The sequence below is a fragment of the Neovison vison genome, chromosome 1 (assembly GCF_020171115.1).
Source record: "Neovison vison isolate M4711 chromosome 1, ASM_NN_V1, whole genome shotgun sequence".
Lineage (NCBI taxonomy): Eukaryota > Metazoa > Chordata > Mammalia > Carnivora > Mustelidae > Neogale > Neogale vison.
In genome coordinates, this window is record NC_058091.1 from 182,975,842 (window position 1) to 182,996,304 (window position 20,463).

The 20,463-nt window shown below is 41.6% G+C and overlaps 1 protein-coding gene across 5 annotated transcripts in view; it reads left to right on the forward strand.

Moving 5' to 3' along the window:
* The window catches only part of EPB41L4A (erythrocyte membrane protein band 4.1 like 4A), a 257,238-nt gene that overhangs the window by 76,862 nt on the left and 159,913 nt on the right, over nt 1-20,463 (forward strand). The window contains exon 1 of one of the 5 annotated variants that reach the window (XM_044264261.1): nt 7,248-7,274. The exons of 3 other annotated variants lie outside the window; for them this stretch is intronic. The gene's annotated coding sequence lies outside the window, so the exon portion shown is untranslated. Of the gene's footprint in view, nt 1-7,247; nt 7,275-19,466; nt 19,486-20,463 lie in introns of those variants that run through there. One more of the 5 variants, XM_044264266.1, reaches the window with a different exon arrangement.

Sequence of the window (20,463 nt, forward strand, 5' to 3'; positions counted from 1 at the left end):
AATGACTTTCACTGTGAGGATTTACCCCATTCTAGGCCAGAATTCAGTATTGTTTCCTAAAATCCTTTGTTCCGAATGTTTTTTTGTAGTTCTTTTCTCTGTTAGAGTTGAATGTTTGGCTCTTGCTTGGGCGCCTGTGCGACACCTATTCTCCTCATCTTCTCCTTTCCTGAAACTCCCTGTTAATCCTGCACTGCAGTCCTTGAGGTCACCTGAAGTGGGTGCCGAGCAAGCTGTTTGTGTATTTTTTTCCAAGGGAAACTGCTGCTAACAACATCGAGTGTGAACATAGAATAATTCAATGTGATATCCCTCCTGGCTAATAATCAGAGGCTCGGGCAGACAGCCAGCTTGCCAGAGAAGCATTTATGCAAAAGGAGAGCTGGTGACATGTGTCTTGGGAAGAGTGACATCAGATCTGCTGTCACTATTTAGCAGAGAGAGATAACACGTGAATGGAGGGGAGTGTGTGGAAAGAAAAGAAGACCAGAGCAAGTCAGGCAGTTTGGGGAAGACACTTTTCCCCTCGTGGCCGAGCCATCCATTTGTGCGAATAAGAGACTGCAAGCATAGTGTCCTGGATGGTCTCTGCTTTGTATATGTGTGTGCGTGTGTGTGTTTAATATTCATCAACAGCCCATCTCCTGGGGCTCAGTGTCACGGCCATTATCCTTCCATCTGAGGCTGGCTGCAGCTTCCTGCAGAGACCAGCAGTGCATCCCCTTAATTGGCTGGCAGGGTCAGCAGCATTGACATGCACGTTCCTACCATCCCCCTCTTCTTGACACCTTCCCATCTCCCCAATATATTTCCTAGAGGTGAAGGTCCAGCAGAACCAGAAGGAATTAGGAATCTTGCCTGAGAAATGAAACCTGCTTCGGGATGCAGCTCCTTAGCCAGAGGCTCGCTCCCAAACCTGGGATAGGCTTAAAGCCTTTGACGGGGTGCCTCCATTGTAAACTGATGGAGAAAAAAAAAAGTCTTGGAGTTATTTGGAAGCTGTTGCTCAGCAACGTGGCTGCTAATGATTTCAGTATTTGTAGTATTTACTCATGTTGAGGACTCTGTAGTAGTAAGAAAAACCTCGAGTTATGCTTAAATATGAATACCTACAATCTCCCTGCTCTCTGATACCTCACGCTGTGTGTGATCAAAGTCTCTGAAGAATCTTTTTCCGAACCTTGGACAGTAATCTCCTGATGGGCATGTTGTGTTGTTTTTTGAAACAGTAAAGGAAGAAAAGCCTTTTACTTTTCTAAATAGTCACAAAATACATAAGCAAAACTATAGGATACAACAGTATGCTTTTTGGAAAAGAGGGGTCAATCTTTAAAAGCCGTAATTCCTAATTGTAACTGTACTGTTGGTGACCTTGGTTATTCTGAGAATTGTCTGGGGCATAAAATACTTGGGCATGTCAGTCAAATAGAAGACTGTGGAAAGATAAGCATGCACAGAACAAGAGAGAAATTGCAGAGAATCCTTGATGGACAGAGAAGAATGTGCCAAGGTTGAGGAGTGGAAGAGTGAGTATGGACAGGGTTGGGGTGTCCTTCAGGAGCACCTGTGCCATATATCTCTTGTGGCCTGGGGTTGTGGCCCTTTAAGAATAAAAGGCAGGAAGTGATTATCTCCTGGCAGACCTTTTCACACTCTAAAATGGTCCTGCATGGTCCCCAAGTGAGATAATGTCTCCAAATAACAAATAGTATTACCCCTCCTAAGGCTGTGTTTCAGCAAGAGTGGTTAAAGGGTAGAAAAAGGACAGTTGACAAGACCGTTTGGAATAGAAAACTAAAAACAAAAAGACCACCTTACTCTTCTCCCTGTCCTTCAACTTTTGGGATTGGAACACTAGAGGCAGGAGTCCTGTCACGTTGTGGCTGCCTCCCTGAGGGTAGACGTGGAGGTCACAAATGCCCTTTGCTTTCTTGCCTGGTTCCACAGACAGGATCCTTTAGGTTCCTTGAGTTTCCATTCTCAATCCACCTGTCTTGAGGGGGAGCTGCTTGGTAGCAAGCCTGTGTCCTAATTAGAAACAGGTGCTGTGCATCTTCTGCCTGGCTGCCCTTGGCAGCCACCTGGACAATGCAGGGTGGGGGGTGAGGAATCCGTATTTTGAAAAAGCAGCCTGTTTCTCACCTGCAACCAGAAGTGGGCACCCCATGGGAGCCGGTATTGAGTTAGGACCTCCCCAGCTGCTGCTGCCACCACCCATGCTGTTTGGGGACTGGTGGCTGCTTGTTCCTGGGGGCTGAGTCATGCTAGCAGGACACACCAGCCCTCTGAAACCCCCACTTCTCCAGTGCTAGGGCATCCCCACGGGCGTGTGTCCCCTGACTGTGATAAACAAGAAAGCCAGGAAGCAACGTTTAACCACCAGGTTGGGGCCATTGATCTGGTACAGCAGGTCAGCACTTCCCAAGGCTTTATGTTTGGAAACAGTGGATCAGAGTAGTAGTAAGGGAGGATGGAGCCGAAGTAATGTTTTTGAGCAAAGGCAGGACAACAATTTGGAACCAGGTTTTCAGTGTGCATTGATCTTCACAACAAGCCTGTGAGAAAGGGGGAGTGTTTTCCTTTTCCAAGAAGATGCCGGGCATGGAGGGTTAAACTTTTCCTAATTCACAGGAGTATTCTGTAGTGGTAAGTGGAATTTGGGCTTGGATTTGCTTGATAAGAGTCTGTGGCTCTCCTACCATGCTGGTTTACGAATTTACAAAAGTAGAAAGTAGTTGCTTAGTAAGTTGAAAGGTGACGTCTCTTACTTAAAATAGCCTTTGACATAAGACGCACAAGGTCAGAGAATTGAATCAGTATAGAAGTTTACAGAATGATGAGCCTGTTACCCTGTCTGCCCAATCACTAATTACTCTCTTTAAAAGCAATCACTGTTAATTTCTTCCAAACTATATAAAATATACATATATTCACAGACCCAAAAGTATTAGCCCTTCTTTATTTTTTGTACCAGGAGGGTATATTGTGCATATTCAGGCCAGGGGGGCACATGGGAAGCATAGCCAGGCAGTCTAGGCTCTATTGGGGCTCTTTCTGTCGTGTTTAAGGCATTGGATTAGTTACACTCTGTGCTTCAGCTTCCTGGTATGTAATGTGGGTTGTTCTGATCAAATCTGATAATGTTAAAGTTTTGGGGTTTTTTAAAGATTTTATTTACTTATTTGACAGAGAGAGAGAGGAGAGAGAGAGCACAAGCAGGGGGAACAGCAGAGGGTGAGGGAGAAACAGACTCCCTGCTGAGCAGGGAGCCCAAGGCAAGACTTGATCTTAGGACCCTGGGATCATGACTCAACTGAACCACACCCAGGTGCCCCTATCTGATAATGTTAAGAATGGAGAACAATGCTTGGCACATAATAAATACGGAATGCATGTAAGCTGTTGGTTACTCTGCATCTTCCTGGTTTTTTTTTTCTTTTTTTAACTTAAAGTATGGGATTTATGTCTATTTACTTTTTCCCCTAAAAAATAAATTAATTTAGCAAATGTACCAAAAGGTGCCCTTCCTGTTAAGTGATGCAAAGCCTGGATCGCACAGAGCGTGCTGGGACTGTGCACTGACCTTAACCACGTATGTGGTGCTTTGTGCTTTTGAAGACAGCTCCCAGGTATGTTTTATTTGATCTTCCAAGCCAGCCTGTGATGTATGTTGGGCAGGTATTATTAATGCATTTTGCAAATAAGGAAACCGAGATCGAATGGACTTGCTCTTAGGTCCCACAGCCTTGCCTAGAGCAGTGGGGAGGCCCAGAAAGCTGTCTCCCTTTGATAACTGGAGATAACCCTATGGGCCACCACCTACTGAGGGAAAGTCCTCACCGTCAGCCGAGGAGGGGGTGGTGGTGTTGAGTGTGATTCCCCCAAAGTGGGAGAGATTTGTTCGGATGCACCCACTCTCTTCTTTTCCTGTGAGGAGTGACACTTCAGGACGGCCCCTAAGATTAGCGATGTACCGATGTACTGTGGGGTCACTGAACAGATACAGTCAGGAAGGGGTTTTGGTGCAGTTGTGTGGGAAAAGAGCAGTGAACCGGAAGGCAGGAAGTGTAGTCTCAGTTTTTATTATTTATTATTATTTATTATGCCCTGGAATTAGATGCTCTCCAGGTTTACAGATGAGGATTTAGGGCTGAGAGGTGAAGCAATAGTTCCAGGTCATTCAGCTAGTTAAGAGCACAGCCAACAGTTAGCTAAGTTAGCTAAGGAGGGCCTGGAATAAAAGAATCTGTAATCGGGACTATCAGAGCCTTTTCTCTAATCCCAGCAACCAGCTTCCAGTGGTTGTGTTCCATCAGTGAGAAACATTTTAGCAGAGTGCTGTCCAATCAAAACATAACGTGAGCCACGTAGGTAATTTTAAATTTTCTAGTGGCCACCTTAAAAAAATTTTTTTTTAAAGATTTTATTTATTTATTTGACACACAGAGAGAGATCACAAGTAGGCAGAGAGGCAACCAGAGAGAGGAGGAAGCAGGCTCCCTGCTGAGCAGAGAGCCCGATGCAGGGCTCTATCCCAGGACCCTGGGATCATGACCTGAGCCGGAGGCAGAGGCTTTAACCCACTGAGCCACCCAGGCGCCCCCCAAAATAAATTAATTTTGACAACATATCTTATCAAATCCAATATATCTAAAATACTTCAGCGTGTCATCGAGATAAACATAATTCTGTCTTTCTTGTTGTTTTCACAGTCCAGTATGTTTTTAACACAGCACAGCTCACTTTGGATGAGGCACATTTTGGGGACTCAGCACCCCATGTTCCTCGTGGGTATGTACGGGGCCCCATAGCTCTCAGAGGGTAGGGACTGATGAAAAGCACATTTTCCAAGTTGTTTTGAAAGACCATGCCTCTTGGCCTTTGTCAACATTTTACTATACATTTTGGCTAAACTCCTTTAGAATGGAGAAACTGGATGAACTGTTTTCATTAGTACCACAGAAAAATCAGTTTTTAAAATCTGTGCCTTAGGCATTGGTGATTTCACATTATAAAACTAATTCATTGTAAAGCTAATTTATTGTATGGACTTTTAAGTGATAAATTCCCTCTGGTACATTTGTGTTTCCTTCTAATGTATTAACTGTTTCACCCAAAAAATCCAAGGAATTAAGAAGTGGGTTAAGCCGCTGCCTTCGGCTCAGGTCATGATCCCAGCGTCCTGGGATCGAGTCCCGCATCGGGCTCTCTGCTGAGCGGAGAGCCTGCTTTCCTCTCTCTCTCTCTCTCTCTCTCTGCCTGCCTCTCTGCCTACTTGTGTGATCTCTCTCTGTCAAATAAATAAATAAAATCTTTAAAAAAAAAAAAAGTTTTAGTAGGTGCTTTGCTACTTGAGGATTAATGAGTAAGTATTAAAATTTCGGGAAAAAAGTTCATTCAGTGGTATAATATAGTTTGATTTAAATTTGATTTTTCTCACAATTCTTTAGGGGAATTGATTCCCAACAACTTTTTAGGGGAGCTGATTCCTTATCTTAATGGCATTTTAAAATCAGTGAGCATGATAAACATTGAGCAGTTAGAAGAATTGGATTATAGTCTCTGTTCTGGTTATCAATCTAGGGCACATTGGTTAGGTTAGATCTGTTTCATTCCTTACATAACAATATCCAAAGTCACTTCATTTTTTTAAACAAATGGATTTAGGAAATGGTTGTCCAATATACAACCTTTTATGCTCAGGACTATAGCTCTTTATTCATTATGCTATTTCTTCAGGAAAGTCAAACTCAACTAAGATTATTTTAATTTGGGGCGCCTGGGTGGTTCAGTTGGTTAAGCATCTGCCTTCCGCCTGGGTCGTGATCTCAGAGTCCTGGAATCGAGTCCCGTGTCAGGCTCCTGGCTCAGGAGGGAGCTTGTTTCTTACTCTGTCTGTTGCTCCCCCTGCTATCTCTCTCTCTCTCTCTCTCTCTCTGAGATAAATAAATAAATAAATAAATAAATAAATAAATAAATAAAAATATTTTTTTAAAAAGATTATTTTAATTTACAAAATCTTCCCCTTCTAATAATTTATAGCACCTTTTTAGAAGGACTGGTAACTTGTTCAAAAATTAGAAATAAAATGAAAATATGAACCAGAAACAAAACGAATTGCTAATGGAGACAGCATACAATGAAAATTTGTACACCTGCAGTGGACATGAAGAGTGGACTGGCTGGATAGCCAGACCTCATTGCAAATCCAGTGCTTGCCTGCTCTCCTTTCTTTCTTTCCATTATTGAGCAATAGTTACTGGTTGCTTACTATGGTCAAGGTACTTCTCTTAATCACTTAAGTTTGTAGTTTGCAGTTCCTCTTAAAATAGAAGGAAATGTCTTACTGAGTAGGTACATGTAGTTTTAACAGTTTACCCTTAAAAGTAGCTCTAGAAAATAACTAATTTTTAGAATCATTGAATTTAAACATAGAGTTCTTTCTTTATAAAAGTTTTGTTGGGTCCATAATCAGTTGACTTTCTTGGGTGCCTGGGTGGTTCAGTTGGTTAGGTGACTGCCTTTGGCTCAGGTCATGATCCTGTAGCCCCAGGATTGAGTCCCATATCTGGCTCCGTGCTCAGCAGGGGGTCTGCTTCTCTCTCTGACCTTGCCCCTCTCATGCTCTCTCTCTCAAATAAATAAATAAATAAATAAATAAATAAAATCTTTAAAAGAAAAATAAATTGACTTTTTTTCCTTTAAGGAAGGCTTTTCTAATAATTTCAGCCAGAAATCACACTCAGGGAGGACCATGAGCATGACAGCCCAGGGTACACCTCTGGGCTTCAGCACTTACTGATCCATGGCTTTGGAAAGTCACTCAGCTCATCTCCCTGAGCCTTGGTTTCCCGACTGGTAAAAGTGAGGCTGCTATTACCTTGTCAGACACAATTGCTGTGTAAGGAAGTCTTGAAAGTCTCTAGCATGATATGTGGATGGTGCTCAGAGAATGTTTGCTAAGTGGATAGATAAATAATCGGTTCTGCTATGACTCGCACTGCGTTTGGCTGCCTCTGAAGATTTTTCACTGAATGTAGAATTTATATAGTATCAGTGTGTAAGTGGCTTTAGTCATCTGGCTGATTCTTAAACACAGAGAACAGGGAAAGGAATAAAGGAAGTAGGAATGAAAACGAAGGAGGTGGATGGGTTGAGTGGAGCCCCAGCCTTTTGCACCATGAACTGCTGCCTGTCGCATTCTTTGCAGCGGTGCTGAAATAAGGAACGGAAATGAAACAGCAGGGCACTGGAACAAGACCCAGTCTGCAGAGGTATGGTGAGTTCGGAAAGCTTGCAAGTCTAGACTGCAGCCCATTTATAAAACTTTCGTTCTAATAGTAGTATTACCTTTTTATGTCTTTTCAGAAACTGGAGATGAAAAGAAATATTTTCTTCTTAAAATCTTTTCTGAATTACTGTATAGCCAGTGATACTGTAGGTGTGTGTGTGGGGCGTGGGGGTTGGTTAGTGTCTTTCCTTTGAGACTGGGAGGGCCTGTCAGATGAAAGGCCTCCACTGAGCAGTTTTGTGCTGTGGCTCATGTAGGCCCGGTGGTCCTCTTGATGACCCCTTGGTGGAATTTCCTTTGGGGCACGGGGTTAGGCATGCCCTCACGGTGTATTGGGGACCCTCAGCCAGATCCCGAGAAGTTCCCAGAGAAAGAGGTGCTAAGTGGAGGTTTCCAAAGGACTCAGTGTGCCGTTTTTTTGTGCACGCTCAATGACTGCCTGAGCGGGAAGGGATTGTTCTTAGTCCCGTTATTCCCCTTCACAGAAACCCTGAGTGGTTCGGCAGCCTGCCTGGGGTTGCAGGGTGAGTGAGGAGCAGAGCTGACTTAAACCCAGGTCCCCCGCTCCTCTTCACCTGCCCCTGAACACTGTTCTGAGCTGGTCTCCTGCCATGGAGTGACCTCCCTGCAACCGCTTCTTGCCTTGTTTCAGATGGTTTTGAAATTGAAAAATTTGAAATTACCAAAGTAAAACATGCTGTTGTACTCAGTTAAAAATGACAGTAAGAACACCCAGAAAAACAGATGCCTGAAGAGAAAAATTCATAATTCCTCATCAGCCATTTAAAATACTGCTCTGCTTTCATCTTTAAGAGACCTTACAGGCATCGCTCGAACTCCGCACATTTATCCAACTTTTTTTGTTCACTTGTTGCGAAATTTCTCAGTGTGGATGACTGTCATTGATTCGGTAATTCTTCTGTTGATGACTGTGCATGTTAGGGGATTTTATTGCACCACTCTCAAATAATGCTGCAGTAAACATCCATGGCTGACTGGCTGGTGCCTTTATTCCCGTAAGGATAAATTCCCCCAAAGTGAGCTGGTTCTAACAGTGTATGGATACCTACTGTCTGATGACTCTTTTCTCAAAGATTGCTTTGACTTCTCCACCACTCATATTTGTCACCATGAAGGCGATGTTTGTTTTCATTTTCTCCATGTATTTTTCATTTACTGTTCATTACACTTTATTGTCTATTCTTCTCATTTTGCTACATGGTCAAATTTCTCTACCCATCTCATCATGAACAAGGGGTTCTTTGTTTTTCTGTCCTGGTTGTGGTTACTTTCTCACCTGATGTTTTCAGAGCAGTTATAATTAAACAGTCTGTATTAACATATACAAATTAAATACTGTTTCCTCACCTTGGGTTTTACCTAGATAGGTTAGGATCTTTTTCTTGACTCTTCAGTTATTTTTTACTGTGTATCTTTTTTTTTTTTTTTAAGATTTTTATTTATTTATTTGACACACAGAGAGAGATCACAAGCAGGCAGAGAGGCTGGCAGATTGGGAGAGGAGGAAGCAGGCTCCTCACTGAACAGAGAGCCCTATGTGGGGCTCGATCCCAGAACCCTGGGATCATGACCTGAGCCGAAGGCAGAGGCTTTACCCATTGAGCCACCCAAGGGCTCCCTGTATATCTTTGAATAAACATTTAAATGACAAATTGTAAGGTCCTAGTCATGTTAACTTGTTAATCTTGTTACATTGTTTCACTTCCCCCTCTCTCATTTTCCATATCATGAGCTCTTTGTCCAGTTAGAGCACGACTTTCAAGATTTCCTTAGATTGGGTTTATTGGTTAAGTAATATTATAGTTCCTGCATGTTCAGAAAAGGGTTTTTGTTTTCCCAGAGAGGTGAAGAACACGGTGGTTGAGTTGCTTCTGTCAGTAGTGACTGTTTAACTGTTCTAGATTCCAGCCTTGTCATCGAGATATCTGATGCTAACCTGATTCTTCTTCCTCTGTCAGTCCTCTCTGTTCTGTTGGTTTGAATGACTCTATAATCTTCTTCTGACTCTGACAAGACTGAAGAATAACCTGTAGATAAAGCAAAACCAGGTTGACTACGTACTGCACTAAGGTAGGTAATGACCTTGAGCCTTTCAGAGGAGGAAGGACAGGGATAGGGAATTTATGAAGTTTCTTAGGGTTTGTTTTGAGACATATTGTTCAGTGCAAGGACATGGAATTAGACTAAATTTTTGATAAAATAATCTAAGACTGGTGGACTAAGTAAGGAGTGTTTACTCAAATGTGGGTTAGTTGAGCTATTTATCAGATAAAGGGGTTTTTGGAAAGTTCTTGAAACAAACAGTAAAATTATGAGAAACTTCATCTTCCTGGGTAAGAGTTTGTTGAAATAGTGAAGTCATGTTAATGCAGATACTAGGATGTATGGTTGCATATGGTTTTCCTTCTCGGTTTAAGTGTTTCACAAGCCTAGGCAGATGCCTTTTGTTTCCTCATTAATGTTGTCTGAGCTTGCTTGGGAGCCCTTATCCCTTCTTTCAGAGATTTTCATTTGTTTTGTCACCTCCCTCCTTCCCTTCTAATTATTTCTTCTCCATTTGTTACTGTTTCACCTCCAGGAAGACCTGTTTTCTGCACGTTCTGTTTTCTGATTATGTCTTCCATATCTCATAGTTTTACTTAAAATGTTTGATCTTTGAGGACACTGAATGTTCTTAATAGTGGCCATGCCTTTCCATTTGTCTGTTGAAATTTTAATTTTAGAAGTCATGTTATTTGGTTTTAGAAAGCCTTTTGTGTGTGTGTTTCTTCAAAGTATCTTCTTCAAAGTCCCCATTGCTTCCCCTGCTCACCGCCCTGATTTTCTTTCGTCTTTTTCATTCTCAATGTTTGTTCTGGTTATTCATTTTAGTCTTCCTTGTTGAAGTGGCTGAGACCTCTTACATGGGTTGTAACTGTTCTTGATGTCTTTTTTTTTTTTTTAAAGATTTTATTTGTTTATTTGACAGACAGAGATCACAAGTAGACAGAGAGGCAGGCAGAGAGAGAGAGAGGGAAGCAGACTCCCCGCTGAGCAGTAGAGTCCAACGCGGGACTCGATCCCAGGACCCTGAGATCATGACCCGAGCCGAAGGCAGCAGCCTAACCCACTGAACCACCCAGGTGCCCGTTCTTGATGTCTTTTAATGAGTTCTTCCTAGCACGCTAAGAGGACTCTTGGGCAGTGGTAAATCATCAAATACTGGAAGAAATAAGTGTGTTTTTTATCATGGATAAGTAGAAGCCACCAAACTGGGACCCATCAGTTGAGGAATGGAGAGGAGACTAGTTGGTCTTTAGGAGCAGTTTAGCTCACCTGGATAGTGACCCTTGAGGTCTGTTGGTGTCACTAGCTTCGGATAGCCTGTCTAAGGACCAGCCACAGTGTCTTCCCAAGTACAACCAACTTTGATTTCTGACCAGGCCACTTTAAAATCTGTGGTTAATTCAGGTGGGTCCTTTGTCTATGAAATGGGGAAAGTACTCTTAAAATGCCTAGGAGTTTCGAGAGCACTCTGGCTTCAGACTCATTCTCTAGCCAGTCCAGTATGAGAGCATTTTGGAGCATAAGTTGCTCGATCTAGACAGCCTGGGTTTTAATCCTGCCTCTGTCATTTATTGTCTGTGTGTTCTTGGGAAAATAACACTTGGGTTCCAGTGATCTTATCTTTAAAATGAGGAAAAGAAGGGCACCTGGGTGGCCCAGTTAGTTAAGGGGACAACTCTTGGTTTCGACTCAATCACGATCTCAAGGTCATGAGATCAAAGCCCGCCTCCAGCTCTGTGCTAGCAGAGAATATCTTCTCTCCTCCCTCTCTCTCTGTCCCTCCCCCAACTCTCAGTCTCTCAAATAAATAAACAAATCTTTAAAATGAGGAAAAAATGATACCTATTTCCTTAAGCTGATGTGAAAATTAAATGAATGGTCACATTATGGAAAGATACAGTGCTCTTTTTTTTTTTTTCCAATTTATTTATTTTCAGAAAAACAGTATTCATTATTTTTTCACCACACCCAGTGCTCCATGCAAGCCGTGCCCTCTATAATACCCACCACCTGGTACCCCAACCTCCCGCCCCCCCCCCCCCGCCACTTCAAACCCCTCAGACTGTTTTTCAGAGTTCATAGTCTCTCATGCTCTTAGAATGTTGCCTGGCACACAGAAATAGTAAGTGTTAGCTATTATTATCTCCAACTCATAGGGCTGCTGTGAGCTAAGTGAGTTAGTGTATGTAAACTACTAATATGTACCAGTAAATGTCAGTATTACCAATTTTATTATTTTATGGGACTCTGATTTACGTGACCTTGAAATATTATGACATAATGAAAATATTACCAAAGCCTCACTTAATCTCTTAAACTTGGAATTTCCCCCCAAATAAAGGAATTTCAGAAAAAAATCACATAATTTGAAAGTTGGGAACCTGAGTGTTTATGCTACAGCCACACTTTCGGCTGCTATACCTGGCAAAGACAAAGCAAAACAAAACAAAACAACCCAAAAAAACCCCTAAATATCTTTATTTCATATCAGTTGAAAACCCCTGTGCATTGGAACGTCAGCAGATTTTAGCAACTACTGTGCTGTTTTTTTTTTAAAAAATATGTGTTGTTATATTTCAAAAAGCTTTCAAAAAGAGCTTTCAAAAAGCTCTTTTTATTTTGAGAAAAAGGTATCCTCCAAGTATTGCTTTATCTGTGGTGTATTAGGGCCACAGCAGAAATCTTCCCCAAATCAGTAACTTGAAGATGACATTAGATGTGATAAACACTAAAATAGCTAAAAATCATCATGGTATACTATACTGTTAATTCAGGAGAGACCATTGTGCCAAATAATACAGATAATCAATATTTTTTTTTTTTTTATAAAACAAACTAGTAATTTTGGCAGTTATTGTAGATTTATGTGCCCTAAGAGAGCATTCCTTGCTTTTCTTTTATTCCTGGGGGAAAATGAGTTTTTGGATGATGGGATCCCTTAAGGAATGTGTCCCTTGCACAAGATGTTTGCCTTGGTCATTGTGTTGCTACAGAGAAGGTAGGAAGAAAAAGCAGGTCAGAAACGTGCCTTGTGGTTGTCATCTTCTCACGGTCTCTTGATTTCCACCCCCACAGTGCCTCATGCCATCCATCTTCTGGTCCTTTCTTGTAGATTTTCTGATTCCTCTGGTCATGCTATCACCTCTCTGTTCCCAAGCTTTTTGACCCATCTCTTCATCTAGCACCCTGATGCAATCTGACTCATGATTATGAGTTTCCTTTGCATCCATCCTGTTGTAGCGAGATGTCTATGTGATCTATAACTTTTCCTTTCAGAACCTCAGGAAATTCAAGGTCACTTTAGCTTTTCTGATAGTGTTAATGTAGGGGTACTACTGGGAGGACCACACAGGGCAGGGACTTCCAGGGACTTAGAACCTGAAGAACTCATTCCCACGGAACAGGGTAGCTGAGGGGATGCCCCTGCTGATTTTTGCTTGGTGCTTCGGGTTGCCAGAGAAGGCATTTGTAACATTTCCTGCCTTGTCCTCTTACTGTCAACTAGTGAGTGAAACACGGTCTTCCAGTTTGTGGACTCTGTGTTAAGTGCTTATGGGCAAATACAGATTGAGCAAGCAACTTGTTCTGTCCCTACTTGACCCTGGACTCAGACTTGTCTCCTTCAGCCTCTCTGCCTCCAGGGCTCTTATCTTTCAGGAGAGATAACCTGACTTCCCAGGCTATTTCCAGAGAATTGACAGGAGGAAAATAGACTCCTAACAGGATGACCGGCCAACCTCTTGCTCCAAGACTGCTGTAATTCTGAAGAATTACTCTTCTATAGGAAAAATATTTTAACAAAAGAAAAAGAGTAAGAATAGTTGTAATGTTAAAATGACTTACGTTTCTTGGGTCACTCTGGGAACTTTTAAGGGGAAATTAGAAAGTGTCATAACATTGCGTATTTGAGTGGAATTCTGTGCTAGGTTGTAGGATAGACCATGGGCTAGTGACATGTAAGGCATTCACAACCTTACCCCTCCCATTACCCCCCCCAACATTTCTCCCTCCCCCTTATCCTCAAGAAAAGGACTGAGAGCCAAGAAAGTGTGGGAAGAAGGCACTGTGGGACCAAGAAGTTCTGGGGGGGGGGTGGAAGAATGACAGGCCTGCAGCTTTGGGGGGGCCTTGAATGGGAGAGGGTAAGATCTTTCCTTGAACTTTTTATTTGGAAATAATTTCAAACTTAAGAGTTGCAAGAGCAATGCAGAGAACTCTTGCATATCCTTCATGCGCAAATGCAGGTGTTAAAATTTTACCATGTAGCCTCCGGCTCAGGGCGTGATCCTGGAGTCCCGGGATCGAGTCCCACATCGGGCTCCCAGCTCCATGGGGAGTCTGCTTCTCCCTCTGACCTTCTCCTCGCTCATGCTCTCTCTCACTGTCTCTCTCTCTCAAATAAATAAAATAAAATCTTATTAAAAAAAAAATTTTACCATGTAAACTTTATCATTGTTTTTTTCCTCTCTAACTGAATTATTTGTAGGTTGAAAACCTGAGACTCATTACCCCTGAATGTGTTAGTGCTTATTATCTACAGACAAGTACCCACTACTACATGATCAGGGCACAACTATTAGCATGGGGAAATGAGGTGCAGGCTGGCCGTCCAGTCCACCGTCCCCACTTGACTGTTGTCTGTTTTCCCAATTTTGTCCTTCGGAGCAAAATAATCCAATCCAGATTTACTCATAGAATTTTATTAGAATATTGTTTATGTTTCCTTCAATCTTGAACATTTAATACTTTCATGACCTCACTATTTTTCAGGAGACTAAAGCTTGAGTATTTTGTACAGTGTCTCTCAATTTGGGCTTGTCTGATACTGCCTCCTTATTAACTCAGGATATGAAGTACTTTGGGCAGGAAGAATGTGGAAGTGGTACTGCCTGTTGGTTACATCCTTTCAGGTGGTACATGCTATCAGCGTGGCCCACTACTGGTAAAACTCAATCTGCTGATTTGGTTAAGGTTTTTCCACTGCGAAGTTTATTTTATCCTTTGTAGTGAATAAGTATTTTGTGGGGAGATATTCTAAGACCTGGTAAATATCCCATTCCTCTGACTTTTTCACCCATGTGTTTTAGCATTACTGATGGTTCTTGACGGAATCAGTTATAACAAGGATGATTACCATCTAATTCTGTTATTCCTGTTGGATGTTGATGAATTGGCATTTTACCGTAAGGAAGCACTTTCTCTTCTATTTATTCATTTATATATTTATATTAAAGATTCTTCTTGGGGTTATAATCCACTCCTTTCCTTTATTTTGTTGTTTATATTGTCCAAGATTTCACCAGAGTCCCTTCAAGTTAGCTCCTGTGTTCTTTTGAAAGGACCCTGTTACGACTTTCCTTTTCTGTACAAAAAATTATTTTGGGCTCTTTACTTTGCTGTTTTAGCCTCAAATTCCTCTATTTTCTAGGTGGAGGATAATGGTATTTAGAAATTCAAGATGTGGGCACTAGGTGTGGTCTTGGCTACTGAGATAGCATTGCTTCCGTAACCTCTTGGCAGATAGCTGAAGTATGTATGTGTATAAAAACTTTTATTTATCTAAATACATTCGAACAGATACTCAAACCAGTACCTCCACATCCAAAGCGCACATTCATTCTTGTTTTCTCCTTTCCCACATGTGTCACTCCCTTCTCTAACTAGAGAAACCCAGCTCCTCTTTTTCTTGATAAATGTACATCATACTTCATTCCTCACCATGTAACCAGTCCCCCAACTCTGCATGGCCACTGCCTTCCTCAGCAGCCATCCTGGCTTGTCTGACTCAACCTCCAACCCCATCAATTGACCCCTTGCCCAGCCCTGAGTCTAATGTCCATCTCTAATGAATACTCAGGAAGAGGAAAGGGCACTTGTGGCTTTTCAGCTGAAATTTTCAGTTACTCAGGCAAGAAGGAAGAGAGGGCAGGACTGATTTCTTGGCCTTCTCTAATTGTTGGGGAGATGAAAGCAACAATCATCATTCATGTGGGACTGTGCATTTTAAGTCTGATTCCCCTCTCGCCACTGAGCTTTGGACTCACAGCTGCACGTGTCTCAGTTGTAATGGAGTTATCATCTGACAGAAGAAAAGGTGACCGGCTCTCCCCAGCACATACTGTGTTTTGTGTGAGGGGGTTTAGGTTTTACAGCACTTTATTCACTTCCTTATAATTCCATTTTTTGTAAATGTAAGCATTTTTGCATTATACGGATGGATATTGTACAAGATAAAGAAACAAATCCCTGTTCCCAATCCCAGCAAGAATTCCTGCAAAATAAGGGCTCGATCACGATAATATATTGAAACAAACACAGGAGTCTGGGAACATGTGCTTTGTCTTACCCAAAGGGAGCACCACTCAGGAAAAAGAAACATTGTTAACAAATGGGAATTTCTAGTTAAGGAAACCAAATATTTATTATGTTAACAATGGAGAGACTCTTAAGAGTTCTAGATAACAAGCTAGTGCCATGATAGGCAGAACAAGCTTTGAGGTAAGCCAGAGACAAAGGTGACAGGAAGAGCTCCAGTGCTGGGAGTTTAAAGGTGGCTACACAACAGCTAGTCACCAGGAGTTTTTGAAGCTTTCCTCTCTACTGTACATGTTTTACCTGTCTAGCTTGTGATGGGATGACAGAAGAAGTAATAAACAGTGTTGTTGGGAGTAGGCTTTGACTATTCATAGAGATCTGCATTTCTAGGGGGAGAACAACTGAGTTTTACCATTGTCTAATTATCTGTGGTTATTGAGTTGTATAATAAACTATCCAAAACTGAGTAGCTTGAGACAACAGCCACTTAATTATGTCTCATGTTTTATAGGTCACAACGTTGAGCAAGGCTTAGCTGGGCAGTTTTTCTCCATGTGGTGTTGCCCGGGGACACTTGGTATTGATCATACATACCATTGTGCTGTTCTGGATGTCTTCATTCACAGGCCTGGGGTCTTGGCAGGATATCTGGGGCCCAGTCAGGTTCTCTCCAGATGGTCTCTTGAGCTGGGCAGTTATACTTCTTTCATGGTAGTTCAAGTGTTCTAGGAACCATCGGTGAAGCAGTTAGTTGTTTTAAAAGCTACCTTGGAACTGGCTTAGTGACACACAATACCGTATCAGTGGAAGCAGTCATAGGCTTGGCCAGAATCAAGGAGGAGAATTAGTCCTATGTCTTGATGGGAAGAGAGTCAACAAGTTGGCAGCAATCTTCACTGAACCATACCTGGAAAAAACTGAGTATGAGATGAACAAATTTTTATTTTTATTTTTATTTTTTTTAAGACTTAAAGATTTTATTTATTTATTTGAGAGAGCGAGTGAGCATGAACAGCCAGAGGGAGAAGCAGACTCTCTGCCAAGTAGGGAGCCTGATGCAGGGCTTGATCCCAGGACTCTGAGCTCAAGAACTGAGCTGAAGGCAGAGGCTTAATTGACTGTCACCGAGGTGCCCTGAGATGAACAGATTTTTTTTTTTTTAAAGATTTTATTTATTTTTTTGACAGAGAGATCACAAGTAGGCAGAGAGGCAGGCAGAGAGAGGAGGAAGCAGGCTCCCTGCTGAGCAGAGAGCCGGATGTGGGGCTCGATCCCAGGACCCTGGGATCATGACCTGAGCCAAAGGCAGAGACTTAGCCCTCTTAGCCACCCAGGTGCCCCGAGATGAACAGATTTTTAAAACTTAAACCTTCTGGGGTGCCTGGGTGGCTCCGTCAGTTAAGCATCTGCCTTCAGCACAGGTCATGATCTCAGGGTCCTGGGCTCAAGCCCTAAACTGGGCTCCCTGCTTATCAGGGAATCTGCTTCTCCTTCTCCCTCTGCCCCTCCCCTCTGCATTCACGTGCTCTCTCTCTCTCTCTCTCAAATAAATAAAATCCTTAAAAAAAGGAGAGGAAAAAAACCCTAATAAACCTTTTATATAAAATAGGATATTGTTTTTAGTTTTGAATTTATAGTTGCTAATAATGAGCAGTATAGGGGCACCTGGGTTCCTCAGTTGGTTAGGCATCTGACTCTTGATCTCAGGTGAGGTCTTCATCTCAGAGTCATGAGTTCAAGCCCACATTGGGCACCATGCTGGGTGTGGAGCCTACTTAAAATAATAAACAGTACAGTTAAAGTTTTGAAATCATCTTTTCATCATTCAAGTTTAAATGATTATATCTTTTTTAAAGATTTTATTTATTTATTTGTCAGAGAGAGAGTGAAAGAGCGAGCACAGGCAGGCAGAGGGAGGCAGAGGCAGGCAGAGGCAGAGGGAGAAGCAGTCTCCCCATTGAGCACAGAGCCCGATGTGGGACTTGATCCCAGGACCCTGGGATCATGACTCAAGCTGAAGGCAGCCGCTTCACCAACTGAGCCACCCAGGCATCCCTAAATGATTATATCTTAAGTGAGAGATTATATTTGTAAAACAGATCTTTGGCTTAACATGTTCTCCTCTACAAGGCTTATGACCTTTAAAATATCATCACTTAAATGTCCTAAATCAAGATTATTAATGAATTCTCAGGGATTTTATTTTGAAGATATATAATCCATTTTTCCTTTTTGTTAAAATAAAGTCTTGGGTTGTGAAATGTCTTATATTACCTAATATTTCGCTGTTGATTTTACTCTGATCTGTAATGAGTAGAATACATTAATAGGGTTTCTGTTCCATTCTGTTCATTATAGATCAGAGGTTAAATTTCAGATCAGATTTACAGAAGAATTGCAAACAATAAGAGAGTTCCTAAATGCTCTTCGCTTAGCTTCCTCTAATGTTAACATCGTACGTAATCATGTTATATTTGTCAAAACTGGGAAATAATACAGCCAATTGGTTGTATACAATACTAGTAACCAAACTGTGGATTATTTTTGGATTTCAAGTTTTTCCACTAGTGCCCTCTTATTGGTCCCAGAAACTAATTCAGGATACCATACTACATTTAGGAAAATTATTTTTTGGGATTCATAACATTCATGAATTTAAAACATTTAGAAAATGTCCGAGACATATAGGAGAAAGATAAAAAATTGACTTTTGTTGCAGACATTTCTGTTTATTGGTACTGAATTTTTTAATGCACGTTGGATGAAACTAAAGAGTATGCTTTACATATAGTTTTGAAAATAGTTCTCTATTGTGGAGATTCTAATTTCTTTTGGCGAAGAATGCTGCTATCTATTATTTGATCTCTGACCTTCCTTGTGTACTGCTTCATTTTTTCCTTTAGTTTTATTTTGTTACTGACGAGATTTTTTGTGAACTCGTGTTCTAACAAGATCCGTAAGAGACAGAGGCAGATGTTTGTACAGTGGCAATCATGTGCCATTGGTTTTATTTCTAGAACTTCAGTAGCTAGTCCTGTGACCTGTGAGCAGCTCACTCATCTAGTGGATCCCAGTGTCTCATCTATAAGCTGAAGAAGGTTTTATAAGTCCCCCCAAATACCTGAGAATCAGGAACACAATCTGTTTCATAATATGTGTCATCAAAATGCACCCTTATTAGTATGGTGAGGCAGTTCTCAAGCTTTTTCTGTCTCAGAATTTCCTTACATGCTTTAGAATAACTGAGGACCAGGGCACCAGGGTGGCTCAGGCGGTTAAGAGTCTGACTCTTGATTTTGGCTCAGGTCATGATCTCAAGGTCTTGGAATAAGGCCCTGATTCGGGCTTTGCACTCAAGGGGCAGTCTGCTTGAAACACTTTTCTTCTCCCTTTGCCCCTCCCCTTTCTTGTGCATGCATTCTCTCTCTCGCTCGGTCTTTCATTCTCGTTCTTTCTCTCTCTCAAATAAATACATAAATCTTAAATAAATAAAATTACTTAGGACCTCAAAGAACTTTTGTCTATGAGGGTTTTACCTATGTATATTTACAGTATTGTAAGTTAAAGCTAAGAAATAAAACTAATTCATTTTAAAAATTGCATTACATGTCAATGTAAATTTTTTTTTAAAGATTTTATTTATTTGAAAGAAAGAGCGCAAGCAGAGGGGAGGAGCAGAGAGAGAGGGAGAAGCAGACTCCCTGCTGAGCAGGGAGCCTGATTCAATGAGGAGCTCCATCCTGAGACTCTTGGATCGTGACCTGAGTTGAAGGCACGCACTCAACTGACTGAGCCACCCAGGTGCCCTCAGTGTAAGTATTTTTATAGAAATAGTTGTATTTTCCAAAATGAGACAATTTTAGATGAGGAGAGTGACCTTTTTTTTTAAAAATATTTTTGCAAGTTTATTTAAGACCTCTTTTAATAGAAAATAGCTGATTCTCACATCTGCTGTCTATACTGTCTGTTGTGAGATCCTTTGCCCTGTAACCTCTGGAAAGCTGTATACTTGTGAGAGAGAAAAGATGATAAATATCAAAATATTCAGAATACAGTTTTGACCTCATGGACTGCTGGATACATCTCTAGGTCTTCCCAGGGATCCTCAGACCATGGTTTGAGAACCAGTTACCTAAGAGCATGAACTCAAGAGTTTTAGGTCTGATATTTCTGGGTCAGAGTCCTGCCTTTACCACTTAGTTCCATGTGACTGTAACCAAACTGCTTATCCTTTCCCAATGTCTGCAATCTCATTTGTAAAATGGTAATAAAAACGCCAAGCTTTCATAGCTCTTGTGGAGATTAAATGGAATAAAGTATATGAAAGTGTCTAGCATAGTCACGTCAATACAGATGCTCAAGATTTATTCTCTGTCCATTCTTGTAATTTATTTATTTATTCCATTGTTGTAATTTAGACTGTTACAGCAAAGATGAGTTGAGCAGAGGAAGAACATCATGAAGCATATAACCAGTTTAGAGACAAAAATGGGGGAGTGAGATGTAGTAGATTGTGTGCAAGGATGGCTGCCAGTGATCCTTCCTTGTTATTCTTCTTATTAAGAGATGGCATCAGTTTCCCCTCCCTTTCCATCTCGGATGAATTGCTTTGACTGACAGAGTGTAGCACGAGGGAGGCTGTGCCAGGTGTGGGCCTTAAGAAACCTGGCAGCTTCACTCTTGTGGTCTCAGAGCCCTCAGTCACCATGGTAGACTACGCGTCTGAAGAGAGAGGCTCTAGATGATGAGAAACAGTGGAGGGAAGGAGAGAGGCCAAGCCAGCCTCTTAC